This window comes from Xiphophorus maculatus, chromosome 4 (genome assembly GCF_002775205.1).
Source record: "Xiphophorus maculatus strain JP 163 A chromosome 4, X_maculatus-5.0-male, whole genome shotgun sequence".
Classification (NCBI taxonomy): Eukaryota; Metazoa; Chordata; class Actinopteri; order Cyprinodontiformes; family Poeciliidae; genus Xiphophorus; species Xiphophorus maculatus.
Genome location: NC_036446.1, coordinates 10544491 through 10561222, shown reverse-complemented (window position 1 = coordinate 10561222; position 16732 = coordinate 10544491). Strand labels below are relative to the sequence as shown.

General features: G+C 36.6%; 1 protein-coding gene across 2 annotated transcripts in view; it reads left to right on the top strand.

Moving 5' to 3' along the window:
- Positions 1-16732, top strand: part of LOC102218259 (talin-2) — an 84012-nt gene that overhangs the window by 20354 nt on the left and 46926 nt on the right. The window contains exon 2 of one of the 2 annotated variants that reach the window (XM_023332080.1): positions 3246-3294. The exons of the other annotated variant lie outside the window; for it this stretch is intronic. The gene's annotated coding sequence lies outside the window, so the exon portion shown is untranslated. The remainder of the gene's footprint in view (positions 1-3245; positions 3295-16732) is intronic. 2 annotated transcript variants of the gene reach the window in all.

Below are 16732 nucleotides of genomic sequence, written 5' to 3'. Positions count from 1 at the left end.
TGAGTGAACAAAATCACAAATTAAATTAAATTAGGACAGAATCAAAATACATAATAGAAGAGGTGCTGGGATTCAGATCTTATAAAAAAAAACTATGTAAGCTCCTTTCTGCAATATCAGACGTCTGCTTTCTGGTCTAATCAAAACTGGACTTTTGCTGTTTTGGTTTGACGATCTTAAAACATGTACAGTACTGATTGAGTACATAGGTTTGTCTTGAATGGCCTGATGGTGCAAGATCAAATGAACAAAGAGGTTGACCAAGCACTGCAGACCGTTCTTTCTGCTGGCAGCAGCTTCTCAGACACATCTCAGCATGCTGGCATTCAACTGTGGCCCCCATTTGTTCAAGCTTCTTTCAAGAGATTCCTCAAATTTACTGGCAATTTTATGTCTAAAGAGTATGCAGCAATTCAGAAACCATATATTGATTTTTGTTAAAAACCTAATCAAGGCATGATCTACAAATTAAATAAATTCTTTGTTCAAAGCACAAATTGCATTATTTCAAATGTGACTCTGTATTTTTATTCAAATATATTTAAGGTGAATTTTATTGAACCATGTCTGCAAATAAATTATTTTCATTAAATAGGCTTCTCTTGATTTTATGCAAGGTGGAAAGTGATGAAAGTGCCCCATTTCCCATTTAAGCAGCCTACATTTAACAGCTGAAACTCATCCAAAAATGCCTGACTACTGAGAAGTGTATTAAGCTGATATGATGCTGTGGATTCTGTTTATTTATTTTTTATTACCTCCTCAGCAGAATTTGATAGATTCATCACTTCTAAGTAAAAGAACAACAACAAAATGAAATCTTTTTTTAGGCCCTTGCCGTTGTCAGCAAATCGATGATGCTCAACAGACAGGTCTTTGTTGTTGCCAGTGTCCAGAGCCAAGCTTGAACTGAATTGTTGCACCAATTTAACAAAACTAAAGTGCTGCTCCTTAGTCTTAGCCATTTATTTCTGTTTACTTTTTATATCTTTGCTCCTGGTTGCATTGCTTTATAATTTTAAATAATGGACTCTTCAAAATTAGCTATGATCAGGATCCTTTTCACCATGCCAGTAAAATTAAATCAGTTAACTGAATTAAGTGGTGCATAAACTTGAACAGACAATGTATTTATTCAAGTTCACTTTGGAAGATGTGAAAGTCTGGAGAGTCTCCATCTACGATAGAAGCAAAGCATCCAAACCAATTCACATTTGGAGCATATTTTACTTGTCAGCATCATTCCTCCTTCCTGTCAGTGCAGCGGCTGCAGCTTGTGTCATTTCCTCTGGCTCTGGGAAAGATGCTTTACGATAGGGACAGGTACAATAAACCACACTGTTCATTGGGGAACAATATGGATGTTGACATTGGTTATTCCTGTTAAATTGCAAACTGCGGCTAACTGCAGCAAAATTTAAACTCTTATTTATTTTAGAAAGGTGACTGAAACACAACATCAGCAGTTTAAATTTTGAATGACTAGAGGTGAGGTTTCTTTGCCCTCATTACCAGAGCAGATTGCCCCGTCGCATTGTGTCCAATCAGCTAGCCAGCGACCACTCTAGCTCTGACTAATGTGATCAATTTAAGACATTTGATTGAACAATTGGTGGTATAATTGTGTGCTCTACTTGTTCTTTATAACACAGAAAAGTCACAACTGATTTTTCAGTGTTATTAGCCTACGGGTGCAACTAATCTGAAACCCTAAGCAACTCTGCTTCAATAAAATCTTGGTGCTTGCTCTTTGTTGGATATTACTGATTCACTGAATGTTTGTATATCATCAAAAACAGTATAATTGTGTTAGTCTGTTTAAAACCCTGCTCTTAAAATGCAGGAAAAGTTCAGTTCAAACATGCCTTAATTGCTTTGAGCCTGAAACAATCTCGGATGTGGGCTTTGAAATGGTTCTAACAGAAGAAGTTGTTAGTTAGAAAGTTACAGCAGGGCAGCGATACTCTCTTGTAAACACATATAGAAAATATACAGAGGAGGTAAAGTTGTGCAATTTCTCTTTTAACATAGCTAGATCAGTGTGTTTTTTTATTACATATGAACCAAAGCTTGAAATTTGTGGACAATTTCAAATCTTACATTTTTGTAAAGTTTTGAAATATACAACAGTGGAAGATTTTGCATGTTTGTGTGTATATGTTCTCTGCCAATTGCCTTTAAAATGATTCCTTTTAGTAGTGGCTGGAAGGCCATTTGGGATACGTCACTGTGAAGTTTTGGTTTTTCAACTACTTTTTTTTATGGTTCTTTTTGCCTTTTTTCACAGTATTCAGAAGAGACAAATCTGATTTCACTCTGTGTGTGTTCCGTGGTTAACGTAGATCCTAACTTTGACTTGTGTTTTTTAAAAAGGTTTCAAAACAGAAGTATTTAAAGTATAAAGGGATTAAAGATGACTTCATTGAGCCTTTTTGTTATCAGCCTGTGTGAACCAGAGACATGTCTTGTCTTGATGAAAAGCAATTTTCTTTTAAGTAACTTATTAATTCTGTGTGCTTCCTTTGTCTACTTTGCGTCTTCACTCAGAAGAGTGTGACCTGGTAGTATTTGTATACGCGCATTTATTCATCAGACATGGATGGCGTTTTTGAGTTCATCAAACTATGAATTGGCTAGTTCTGGTGACCGGCTTATTTCTCTATGAAACCTTGATTTTAGCCAGTAATGCTGTTAGTCAAGAAGAAAAGGCTCAATCATAACAATTTAAAATAGTTTTGTATACTATATATGTACCAGTGTGCTTCTTGGCTAGTTCTCCCTTAAAAATTAGATTTTAGCTCAAGGGACTTCCTGGTAAAATAAGGTGGTTGATTTTCTTCTTCTTCTTCTCCTTAATATATTTAAAGCGAAATACAAACCAAATTAAAGGGAATATTGGAGGTATAAATTGCTCTTTTTCTAATGAACGTTCGCGGGTTCAGTGTCCTGTAGTTATTTTATACTACAATTTTCATTTACGTCTTAACATTATCCAGGTTTATGTTAATCCTTGTTTTATGTGGCTTGTAATGATCATTTCCATCCATCAGTTTAAGCCAAGGCCACTTCTTTATGAGAGTTTGTGTAGGGGAAAAAAAGGATATACATTTTACTAGTTATTTTGCTTTAACTACATCTTCGGATCCATGTTATCTTTGTTTGGATGAGGTAGTGATTAACATCTTCTATTGAAAAAAAGGGTAAATGTGCTTTTTGTCTCAAATGTTTCACCGTTTGTTTTTCAGCTGTGAAGATCAGCAGAAACCCTCAGACTGCATTTTCCTCAGCAAAAAGGTAGGAAGCAGTTAATAATGACACATGTTAGATGAGAATGTTACTGGAGCTGGATAAACTTGGAAATGTCACTCCAGATGGTCGACAGGCTCATGGATGCGTTTCTTCAGACATGTGATTGCTGAACAGAAGTGTGAAATTTCACATATGCATACTTAAAATAAAGCACTTCCCTGAAAAGTTAGGTCATTAAGATTGCAATAATCATCATGGTTGGCACAAACTCTTTTACCGATATAAACTGTTAACAGTAATTGCTGTTATCGGTGCTGTCCTAACTTGTAGGATGAATGTTGGCCGAGGAAATCATATGACTACTGTGCCGTGTGGTACATGTTTCTTCTGGAAAGTCTAATATGAATATGGACAAGTTTCCAGCTGCTATATGGGTATTTACTGTTAAATATTACTGTAAATACTGTAATATTTACAGTAATATTTACTGTTGGGCTTTTACATTCTGCAAGCTGTCTGCGTTTCACAGTTTGGTACATACTGTATGACCAAAGTTTTCACAGGATGGATAATGTGTAAAGTTAGGACATGTTGCCCCTAACCCATCTATTGCTGCACACTGCTGTTCAGAAGGCTGAGAAAAGACTACTACACTTGCTTCATGCTTTCAGTAATGGCAAAATTCATCTGTTGGAGAGCGTTTCTAAACGGGGAAAACAAAAATAATCATTGAGTGAAAATAAAAGGAGCACCACCCAACACTTTTAGTGTAATTTCCCACAGAAAGAGAGTTAAGAGTTTATGCCATTAAAAATATGTATGCAATTAAAATTGATTACTGAAATTAAATGGTCTTTAGCTGCATATCTCAAGAGGAAACATTTAGCGATGAGTACATTTGATCAGTGCAGATGTGATCTTGTCTGTAAGATACTATAATAATTGTTAAAAACAAATGAAGACCAATGGCTTTTCTATTAATTATGAGTATGCCACTGTTTAGATATCTGTCTGACAACAATGTTGCTTTTCAAGCTGACTCGATGAGCTGATTTTCAGAGGGCAATTAGTTGGAAGCATCTGGTGCCCAGCTTCTCTGTTTCCACGCTCCGCTCCACAAATGACTTTACAGTCGCTCTGTGTTTTAGTTTTGCAGCAATTAATGAGCTCGGATGTTGATTTGCCTCATGCTGCGCTTCAGCAAACAGCTACATCTCAACATAACTGCGCGTACTTGAAGTCCTATATCGATGTGATATGGCTGCAGGTCAGAAAGTGGTCTTTGCAGAAATGTTAGAATGTAAATGATGATCTAATACGTCTCTTTGTGGACCTGCTAAAAGGGGTTAACTTTCTGCTCTGCCACAACTCATGTAAGAACTGTTCTCACAGCTTTCACCAGATGTTCCTCGTCCATCCAGTTGACGGTCAGGTCCAGTTTCTCAAATTAATCCCGATAAACCTTTCAGAGTTACTGTCCTTGTTTTAGTCCAAGACAGTTAACAGTGGTACATTTTTGCGTTCTTAGTGAGAGTGTTTCATTATGACATCATTCAGGGTATAACAGTTTGCACACTCCATCTTTGAAGGTTTTCAGCTTGATGGCTGAGGTGTATTCCTCTGTGGGCGACAACTCAAACTCAGAAGAGGTCTGTTTTGGGTCACATATTTCAGCTTTGTTGAAAGCTATTTTCAACTTGTAACAGAGCTTTAAGATTTCCAGAAACATGACTAAGGATATACTTGTGTTGAAATACTTCATGGTTGTTTTTTCATACAGTTGGCAACAGACTTTGCTCACTGTAGTGACTGTACAGGCAAGCTCACGTCCGACTATGACCAGATGTTTTGGAAGTATTGAGTCATTGAGCGGCATCATTTAGAGGCACGACCAGATGTATAGATCTGAGCAGCGCTGAGCTCAGTAATGACTGAGGTGATGTCACGGTTAGCAGAAACCTGCCTGTTTGTGGAATGTCACCATTTTTTAAAGAAAGTTTCCACTTCGCATACAGGATGACATCCAGTATGGTGCAAATGTGTCATTATTCCTGAGCGAGACTGTGACGTCGTGTTTAGTATCAGTGGACCCACAGGATGATGAGGTGCCTCATCAGAGGCAGATCTCTGTGGTTTTTACTCAGTCTGGAAAAATGACTGGCCCCTGGCCAAATGCTGCAACTCTTTCATGATTTCACAGCAGTTTTTTTCCCTCGACAAGGCATTTACTGGTAAAGCTTTGTCATGACTCCTGATGGGGGATCACTGAAGCCTTCGCCACCTGTTTCTGTTCAAGGCAGAATAGCTGTATTTTCTGGAAGGTTGGGAACCAAGCTGGGGTGCGGCTTGATTGGTCCTCTTGTTCTGCTATGGCTCTAAGGTGTATATATACACCTTGATTTTTACTGAAATTGATCAAATATAGGTTAAAAGAAAATACTCTGGTTCTGTTATTGGCTCCCAGTCTTTTGCTGTAAGCTGTCTCTACATTACAGTATTTTTGTGTGTTTCATTGGCTTTATTTACAATTAAGTAAAGGCAATGAATACACTAAAGCTGTGTGTTTTGGGTATTTTTAATCAATTTTTATCTTTTTAAATGGATCAAAATGATTAAGTAGTGACCAGGCTAGGTAATTGGTCTATCATATATTTTTGCATGAGTTTGTGTATCAAAATCAAAATAGATGACATGAATGTAATGGTAAAAATCAGTGTTTTAAAACATTTAAGCAGCAGTTGGGGTATTTGCCTTTAAATCACATTATTCATTGTTTAATTTTTAAAAAATCTGAACACCATGATGTAGTTATACCAAGATTTTTTTGTTCAAACTTATTATACAGAGAAACTCTTATAGGTTGATACTTTTATTGTGCTTTGTATACTTTACACCCTCAGCTGTAGATCTCCCCAGCCTTTATTTTTCAAATTTATTTACATTTTAGCCTTTACTATATTTCACATATCTACTTCCCAAACCAAAACACCTCTTCCGTTGTAGAGTTTTTCGAAATGTAGTTTTCCTGTAAAGTCATTACCCAGCCCCTATAACTTGACATTGTTTGGTTGCTCAGAGAAATGTTTCTTTTAAAATAAACACTGTTCAAATTAAACTATTGTAATCATTTCATTTGTTTTATCCATCTGCGCAAGCTACCACATATTTCTTTTAGAACAAAAAAGATTTGTCATCTATGAATGACACAAAAAACTGCCTTTCATATTTAACTGCTGCAGTGTTTGTCTTATGCGAGACAGTTTTGAAAAAATAAAACAAAGGCAATCATTTTTAAATCAAAAGTGCTTTATTGTACGAATGGCAAAATGGCCATTCTTACAATCTGCAGAACTAAATAGAGACAAAATGTTGGAAGATTATTTTTTCGGAAGAAATTTCACATACCTCAAAGATTTAACACATATTAAAAGAGACAAGTATAATTAAGTTATTCATACCGTTAATCCATCCACCTATTGTCTTCAGTTGATATGAGTTTGAGTCTCAAGGACAACATATTTATGTGGGAACCCTGGTGGTCCCTCGTCCGACCAACATCATCCAGGTCATCCTGGTCATTTCAAGGCGTTCCCAGGACAGATGGGATATAAAGCCCCTCCATCGAGTGCTGGGTTGTGTGAGGGTCTCCTCAGTGAAATGTGCTCAGAAAATCTCCAAAGGGAGATGTTTTCTAATATGATGAGGCATAACTATCAAACTATGTAGGACATAAAAGGAAGAAATCTCTTTCACCCAAACAGAATTGCATTTTCAGTGGGAAGATTGTTATAACTTTCTGGCTTTAGAGGTGTTGCCTTGTTACAAAAATGCATACAGTGAAAAAGCTTTGTTTGACTAAATGGGATCATAAGCTGAAATGGGGGTGGGGGAACTAAATGAACATTACAAAATATTTTCTTGGTCCATTAACTGTCTTTCTCTCTTCCTCTATGCCAATTTTTGATAATTGTTCAATTTATCCAAACCTAATTCACTTTTAGATGGAATGACGCTTTGTGGAATAACAGGAAATTCAGAATAGAAATGAACAGAAATCTCCTCTTTTCTGCTGAGTCTTTCCAACAAATGATCGCAGACACACTCTTAGAGATATGTTTGTGTTGGATCTCTGTGTCTGAGTGGTCTGTGTCTTGTGTAATGTTTTTTTTACATCTCTGTGATGGAGATGTAAATGAGATGAGTTGTACATGGCCCTGCAATAAAGAGTTCAGAAAGTTCACTGAAGCTTCAGGTAAAACTACGGCTGAATACATGAAAGCTTTTTAGATGACACACTTATCCCTTTATACATCATCTTCGATATGGATGTCTATAAATTGGCTGAATAATCTGAGGGACACCTGAGTGAAACCATTTTTTTATGCTGCAAATTGCAGTAATAAGACTGTCATATTTTGTCTTATGTATGTTAGTATTTCAAAATTTTATGTGGGTTTAATTTAGCATTTGCTTCAACATCATTTGACATTGCTATTTTGCACTTTATGAACTGGCTGTATACTGGGCAGAAAGTTCAGTGGTGTATCTAAACAGTCTGAATGCTAATTTGCTAAAATAAGGAGAAAATGTATCCAGCTTCTCTGCACTTCAAACATTTGCAATGCCGAGGTGAGGAAATGCTCCAAATTTACGTGTTTGTGCAGCACTGATGTAATCTTTGTAGCTGTACTGTTTCTATAGGGTGTATGTTGTATCTCTAAGCTGCAACAATTGCACAAACATCAGTGGTGAGCAACCTTAGTTGGAAATCAAATTTTACTACATTATCAAATGCATATAAAGGTGATTTTGTAGCATTATTTTCAGGGTTTCTATGTAGTATTGAAAAGTATGTAAATTATTTTCTATGCTTGAATAATATGAAAAAATTAAAGACTTTATCTTATTCCATTGCCTGTATTTGTTGTTGTTTGTCACAACACAATTCAAGTTTTTGTCCAACTGCTATTACTTGAGCTATTGACAAAAACATATCAAAAAAGCAGTTTCACAGCTTTTTGGGGAATGCAGATTTCTATGCTTCATGTAGAAACAAATTGAAGATCTTACTTTTTGGAAATTTGCTAAATAAGGCGATTACTTTTTATAAATATGAGTCTAGGGACAATCCAGTAGTGAATTAACAAATCAAAGTTTTTCCATATGCCAAGGAAACAATAAAATTACTCTTTACTTATCTGCCATATCAGAGACCATGCCGATTCAGAATAATAAACCAGATAATAAAACCAGCAAAGGCAAAAGATTTACACAAATGAAAAGAGAAAATTTGAAGAAACCCTCTACTTACTTGGAGCCACGTGTTTTCATATGCTATTGAGACACAGGAGAGCTGTACTGTAGTGTGATGGACAAACTTTCAGCATTAATTCAGAATCAAACTCTGGGTGAATTCACTTATATTTTCTGGTTTCTACATTCATTCATGGAACAGCATGACCACAGAAATCATTTTTTGGTTTGTGCAGCTTATTTTTGTGCTGGACTATTATTTCATTCAAGTATTTTAAGAAAGGTTACTCGACTTACACCCTCTTTTCTGATTGGTTGTGTGTAGAAGTTTGGCTGCTTATTCCAGGAAGTGATATTTGTGTGGATGACTAAGCTCTTGGAGCTGGTTGAAGGTTTGCACTTGGAAAGTGTTTCTCCCCAAGCACTCTGTGTGTGTGCGTGTGTAGGCGTGCGCACACGCGTGCGTCCTATGGTGATATAGCTGCACAGATAACATCATGTTTTGACAGTCTCTTTGCCAGAGGCAGCAGCTAATAACCAGTGTAGAGCAGGGAGATTGAACTGAGGTGATGATGTTAATTTTATGTGTTGGGAAAATTCCCTCATAAAAATTCAACTTTTTTGCTGTTCTGTTTTCTAGGCTGCTACCATTCACCTTATGAGTTGTTTATGATATTTTACTTGTCATTGATTCCTTTAATTGTTTAGTTGAGTCATTAGCATCTGTGCATGTGCAAAATTGTCAGATATATCAGAATGATTAGTAAGACATGGGCCATCACTCCGTCTCAAGTGCAGGGATTGATCTATAAACTGGGTTTGTGGGCTGAATGCAGCTAAGATCATTTCACAGATGACTCCTGCAAATCTTGTGTAATTTGACGTTTTAATCCATAAATAAATGCAGCGGCAGACACTGTTTGATTGCTATTGTTTTCTCATTCGGCTGTCCTTGTGAAAAACACCAGATATTATTCAGGTTACAACCAGAGTGTGTTACCATGGTGATCTGTGGCTGAAGACATCATTTAGTCGCTAAAAAGAAGGTACAGACTGATTCTATGTTTTGCAGAAAACTACAGCCTTCAAGGGGGCAATACTGTGGGACTAAGTGACTGCTGTGTTGCAAAGTTAACACGAATGGTTTGTTTTTTTACATAGTTGTTATATTTAATGGAGTCAATACATTTAACCATCCACTTTTGATTAATCTTCTCCTGCAGTTCTGGCTCTAGTTTTCTTCATATTGAAACTTAAAAAAGCAGGGGTTAATATATCCCCATGTTTAATGTATGATGGTATATTATGTTGAACTGGGCACTGTCAACAGGCTTTGCAGTATACTAGTGGGACTGTTTTCTCCCTGCATGAAACCAGACACTTGCATTGAAGTTGCTGTTGACAGAGGTGCATCACCTGCCTACTGCTGTCTTTCTCATTCAAACAAGTATAAATGCATAGCATACAAATTGTGCATATGCAAAAGATGCACATGTAGGCCAAAAATTTTCCTGCTACTCAGCCTGTTGACTCCTCTGGCCATGCTAATAATTATGCAAAATGTCTTTATTTCTTTGTTCCATGTCAGGTTTTTGCCTGCAAAGCTATAAATTCATCCCACCTGGCTGTGATGTGTAATGATCATTTAAACTTAGTGGTGCAGTAAAAACCCAGGGTGAGGAGGGAACCTTATTTAGTGGTCAAGTTATTGAACAGGAATAAGATGATAATTAGATTAAAAATTGGCCCTACTTCAGCCTGGGTCCAGATTTGAGGTACTTGGTGAAAGTTAAGCAGTAGTTCGGTGTCACACCTCCTCTGTTCCTCATCTTCCCTGCATTCCCCACAGTCTCCTCCTCCACCACCCTGCAAAGTGTGCTGAATAGTGATGACCTCACTCTGAACCGTGCCGGATTGGTCTTGTGTGACTAAGACTGTGTGCTTTAGATTCATTTCATATTTTCCCAGTGAGCAGCCAGAGTATTGAATGCCTTGTTTGCACTTCATGAGTACAATGAAAGCTAAATCAACAGATGCAATCATAGTTATCAACAGCCCAGGTTATTAAGAGAGATGTTTTGCTTGTTCTGGCTGTACATGTTAACGGTTGTGATTCATCATGGAAAATTACCTTTAACCTGTAGCATTATGACTATGTGTGAAGCTGTAGGGGGTCTTGAGAAAACGCACATTAAATATATATTTGGTCTTATGAAAAGCCAGTAGGCGTTAGGAGCAACAGAGGAGGCCAACAACTTGTCAGCCGCACAATTGGTGCTTTTATTGAGCTATACTCTCAATGCAATATTGATGACAAGAGTTTGTCCACAAAAAATATTGAGCCCCTAAATCCCTTATAGCAGAGCTACATATATCTTCGTCCAATGTGTTCAATATGTTCAATGAAGCTGTATAATTAGAGACACGCCTGATATATTTTTCCTGGCTGATATTGATTTCCAGTTTATATTTCTATTGATTTTTGTTATAACAAAAAAGAAAAAAAAAGTCCTGCAGGTTCCTTCAAACGGGCCGTATTTCTGATTCCAACAAAAACAGAAGAACTTCAAAACCACCTCCGTGTATGCATATCCCTCTAAACTTCTTTGAAGTGCATCAATGCACATGCTTTTGACTGATGTATTTAAAGAACAAACATATTGTGAGTTGTTCATTTGACCATATTGATGACTATGAAAGATAAAATCTTTTTCTCTTTTAATATTGGAATTACTGGCCGGCGCTAATTAAGTTTGAGTTTGTATATCTCAGCCTGTTCTATTAAACATCAGACTAAATAATGAGTCAGGGTTCCCTTTCAGACAACAGTGTATCATATTAATTACAGTACATGGTGCTAAAAGCTTAAGAAAACTAATTTGGAAAAAAAAAAAGTTGTATAAATACATATTAACGACTGTTTAAAAATAAACTTCTGTATGATATGAACTGATGTTGCTTCAGAATAATCTTTAGCATTTTAAATCATTACAGATTCTCATAAAAACTTTGTTAAACACAGATGTGATAAAAGTTTTGAACCTTAACAACCTGGTCAATTTTACAAGCTCGTTATTCAGTAGCAATGCACATAAAATAAATGCCATTAAACACACCAGGCTCCAGGAATTATCTATCCGTTATAATGAACTTCACATCATTTTTTTCCCTGCTTCTGAGATTTTATAGGCAGTGATTTCATATTTGACATTTTCCTGCTTCTGAGATTTTATAGGCAGTGTTTTCATATTTGACATTTTCCTTTTTGAGGCTTTAATCATGAATCCCAGCTTCTGAAAATGCATTTTGAAAATGACATCACAGCACTAGTTTATTTTTAACGCCAGCAGAAATGTGTGAAAGAGGGAATGCCTTTGCCCTATGACATGGCTGAATTGTGGTTGCGTGATATCATGTCTTAACAAGTAAGACTAAGTACTCCTGATTTTAAGAAAGAATTGGTAAACTTTTGACTTAAAAGGTTTGTGGTTGGCATCAGTAATCAGAAGGATTAATAACTGTGTCTGGTCATTTTTATTTCGAGGCTACCACCATGCTCTGTGTTTGATCTTTTTTGAATTGTGTGATGTTTTATTATTGGATTAAAGACCATGTTACTGTAATAGGGCCTGGGCATTCCCACTGGGCTCCGCACTGCTTCATTGATCTACTGAACAAAAGCTGCATGTTCCAATGCTCAGTCTCATTTTCCTTTTATCTCCTGAACCCTTTGTCTGCCTCTTTGGCTGAGCGTTTTCCTTAAATGAAACTGAATTGCTTATGTGTACACCATGACTAAATGTACCCTGCTTTCTTCTGACTCATTTTTTAATCCTCTGTGAACTGCCCTCCAAAACTGGTGTTGTGTGTACAGGTTCAGCAAATATTGTTGGCACTAAATAATCTCCAAAAATAAAACAGCTCAGTTCAACAGGTTGCAAACATACAGACTCTGTATTGTTACAGTGTTTGGATAGAAGAAACAGAATGTTATTTTTAACAAGTAACAAACTAACTTGTCCTAGAGGACAAGGTTTCCGGTATACAGTATGTTTCTATGGTGATGAACCCGGGGAAGAAGTGAACAGACTGTCCTGAACTGACCCTCGGTTTGTCCTGAGGGCTGCAGGTCTCGGTTATGGATTCAAAAACCACAGTCATGACACATCTGAAGGTTGTAAATGTTGCAACACACAGCTAGACCTTAATTTAGGAATTCTCTATGTGTGGCTTATAAAATTTGGAGGCAGTGTCTTACTTTAAAAGATTTGCTGTTATCGTGAATTAATTTTGACAGCCCCAGCAGGAAGCTGATATGTCATTGGGGTGTCATGGATATTTTTATTTAAAGATTGGTAACATTAACATTTCCATGAATGGCATGTAAAATTATTTAATCCTGCAACAGATATTAGGATAAAAAGTTAATATTTTTCTCAAGAAAGATTGACAGTGATACTGATCATAATTTTCTGGTCAAATCAAATCTCAAGTTTTTTGGGGTTTTTAATTTTTTTTTTTTTAAGTTCTGATTATACTATAAGAACTACAATATGAAGAGATCCAAGAAAAGCTTTCTAGACTTCTTGCGGTGAGTGAGCTTTAAATATTTATATTTGTAAATGAGGCAGCAGTACACACCATGGTAATGAGAGAGCAAGTACTGTAGGATTCAGTTTAACTTTTTTTTAAAGTCTAAGAAAACATGATTACAGATTATTAATCTGTCATGGTTAGAAGTCATACACATCAGTTTCTGTGTTAAGTAGAGAATGTAAATCCCCGCTTTAAGATTTTCAGAAATGTCCATGACAGATGGCAAAAAAGATAAAGAAACAACATCACAACTGTGCTGTACTCAGTTCAGTTTTCCTGTTGCTTGCTGAAAGCCTGACTCTTTTGCGGGCTTGGAAAAAAAGACACTGAAATGTCTTGACTTGACATAAATATATATTGAAAAAAAAATGCGTCTATAATTACACAGTGGTAGTTGTTGAAGAAAATTACATTAGTAAGGTTTAGAATGTTGCAAGTCATGGTTTCAGTTGAAGTGTACACCTGAATAATCTCAGGTTGTAGAGGTAACTCTAAGCTCTCCATCTAGATCTCATAAAGAAATTTTTCCTCCACCACTAGTTCAAAAAACCCTCATCTTGAATTTTGATATCATATGCCAAAAAAAGACCCCATCCAAGTATGAAACCCTTTTATTCCTTTCTTGGAATTATACAAATACTCATTTAGAGGTAAGTGAGAATAAAAGATTTCCCAGATTGGGGCCTCTAAGCTCGGAAGGGGACGCCTTCAGCAATTTTCATTCAGAGACTTAAAACAAGGATGAATACTTTGAACTGGTGTTCAAAACATGAGCACAAATGGCGATCGAAGCTTGTTGCAGAGCCAAAGATGCAGAGAAACAATCTTTCCTCTTACAGTCAAAATCTCTTGCACAATAGAGCAAGATAGCAATGCGGAGGTGGAATTGCTTTAGGGACAGATGGCAACCAGGTGAGTGATTGCTTGAAACTAGACGTGATCACTTGATTCCAATGAAGAACTATGGACCAACACAAAAACATCAATTAATATCACAAACACAGCCAGAAAGGTATATATTTATACAATGTGTGCATTGAAGGGGCAGTATTATGTGAAATCGACTTTTTTGAGCTTCATATCATGTTATGTTATTCCCTCATCAAAAATATACCTGGAGTCTTTCTTTGACTCTTTCATTCATGTGTCAGAAATCCTTTAACATCCTGTGGAAATCATTCAGCTGTGCAGGGTGGGTGGACCAAGAACCGCCTTTGAGACGCAGCTCCTTCTGCCTCACAGAGCACAGGACTCAGCTCCTTCAGCCTAGCCAGTAGCAATTAACAAACACCTGGTGGGACTGCAATCCAGCTGAGCTCATTATACCAGCTACAGTGAAATGTTGTAAAAACATTATTAAAGAGTTTCACAAAGATCATTGTTTGCCCAATTTCAGGCCACTAAATCGCAAAGTCAATTTTTAAAGTCTTATTTGATATATAGCATTTACAGCAGAGGTCATGTCAATTGATTGTGGTATAAAATTGCGCTATGTACCTGAAAAACACTCAATACTTCCCCTTAAAAAAACACATAATTGGGTCTTGAATTCTGTATTTTCAAGTTGAACTCTCTCCATTAAGTTTTAGTGCATATTTATATACTACTTCTTGTGTGTTTGGTTACAGTAGCTGTAGTTTATATACTTTCAGGTAATGTAATCTGCTCAAGTGCATCATATTTTATAAGCTCATCTTTTTTCTGGCATATTTATTGCCATTGATCAGATGGGAGCAGTCACTCCAGACAGGAAATATGGGAAAGATTGCAGAGACGTGACATGCAGTAAATGTCTCTCTGGCAGCAGATCGAACTGAAGACCCGGTGCTTGATGCAATTTAAGGCCATGTGATTTCCGCCCTAATTACTCTGCCATCAAGTGGCCCAGCAGCTCATTTACTGTAATTCTTTCTTTCCAATTATTGCAAAGCAAACGTGTAGAGTTGACTATGTTTGAAATACTTGCAAAAAGCACAAAGATATAGAAAGTATGGTCCAACCTTAAGGTAATAAGTGAGTAATTGTTTCTCTTTGATTTTGTTTAGCTATGAAGTAATGATATTAGATGCAGCCATTGGATGTTCATTGGGTTTGGATCAATACTTTTACGATTGATTTCATAAAATCATGCCTTTACATATAGATTACCATTGTAGGTGATATATCTTTGTCTGACATTCTCCACAGACTCTTCCTCCTACAGGTGACTCTGCTAGATCCTGTGATGGAGATGCTATAAGGTTATTATAGGTTACATCCATGCGTTCATCTTCAGTCGTATTGATTATTGCAACAGTGTCTTCACAGGTCTGTCCAACAAATCAATCAAACAGCTGCAGCTGATCCAGAATGCTGCTGCTCGCGTTCTCACTAAAACCAGGAAGATAGAGCACATAACACCAGTTTTAAAGTCCCTGACCTGGCTCCCTGTAGCTCAAAGAATAGACTTTAAAATACTGTTGTTAGTTTATAAATCACTGAACGGCTTAGCACCACAATACATTAAAGATCTGCTTTTATTGTATCAACCCTCCAGACTTCTCAGGTCTTCCGGTTCTGGTCTGCTCTGCATCCCCAGAACCAGAACCAAACGAGGAGAAGCAGCTTTCAGCATCTATGCACCATAAATTTGGAACAAACTTCCAGAAAACTGTAAAACAGCTGAAACACTGACTTCTTTTAAATCTCAACTAAAAACCCACCTGTTTAGAATTGTATTTGAAATGTAATCAATTACAAATTTATTGATATAACTTGACTTAATGATTGATTCTATATTGCATTGTGATTCTGTGTTTGTAATGATGTAAAGCACTTTGAAATGTCTTGCTGCTGAAATGTGCTATACAAATAAAATTTGATTGATTGATTGATGAAAAAACATACCGAAATTAGGACAGTGCTTCTGAAAATAGACCAAAGTTACTTAAATTAGGCTGAGCTGCTTATTCAATAACCAAAGACTCTCAGTACAAAAAGCAGCGTGTAATAGTGATTAAGGTCTATACATATGTGAGGTCAGTTAGATTCTTTCTTATTTCAGGTCATATTTAATTCAAATTGAGATTATTATGGATGGATTTCTGTTTTGTATGTAAATGTATTTTTGAAATATTGCTAATCTTATGAAAATATGTGACTCCTCTATAATAACATTAAAGTTTCTGTGTGCGCTCTGGGGAACTGTTGAATTGTATACTTATGCAGTATTACCTTTCTTCTCTACCACAATGTGTCCAGCAGAAGTATCTCCTCACGTTTTGTGTTGGGTACATATGATACAAGGCTAAAAACACACCATTAGAGCCTGGCAGAAGATCAAATCGACACAAATGTTCTTCACTTGTTTTATCAGTAACTGGAACAAAATGTTAAGAGGAACACCTTTAGTGGTCTCAAACTGCAGTCCTCGATGGCCAAAATCTGGTAAATTTTAGATATGTCCCTAAGTGTCTAAGGGTTTTAGACACTTGAAATAAGTTGAAAAACTGCCTCCATTCAAGCTCTACAGAACTTTTCTAATGAGCTAATATTGGAGCCTGGTGTACTGAAGCAGAGAGACATCTAGAAGTTGCAGGACAGAGGCCCTTGAGGTCTGGAGTTTGAGACCGCTGCTATATGCTATTTAGCACAA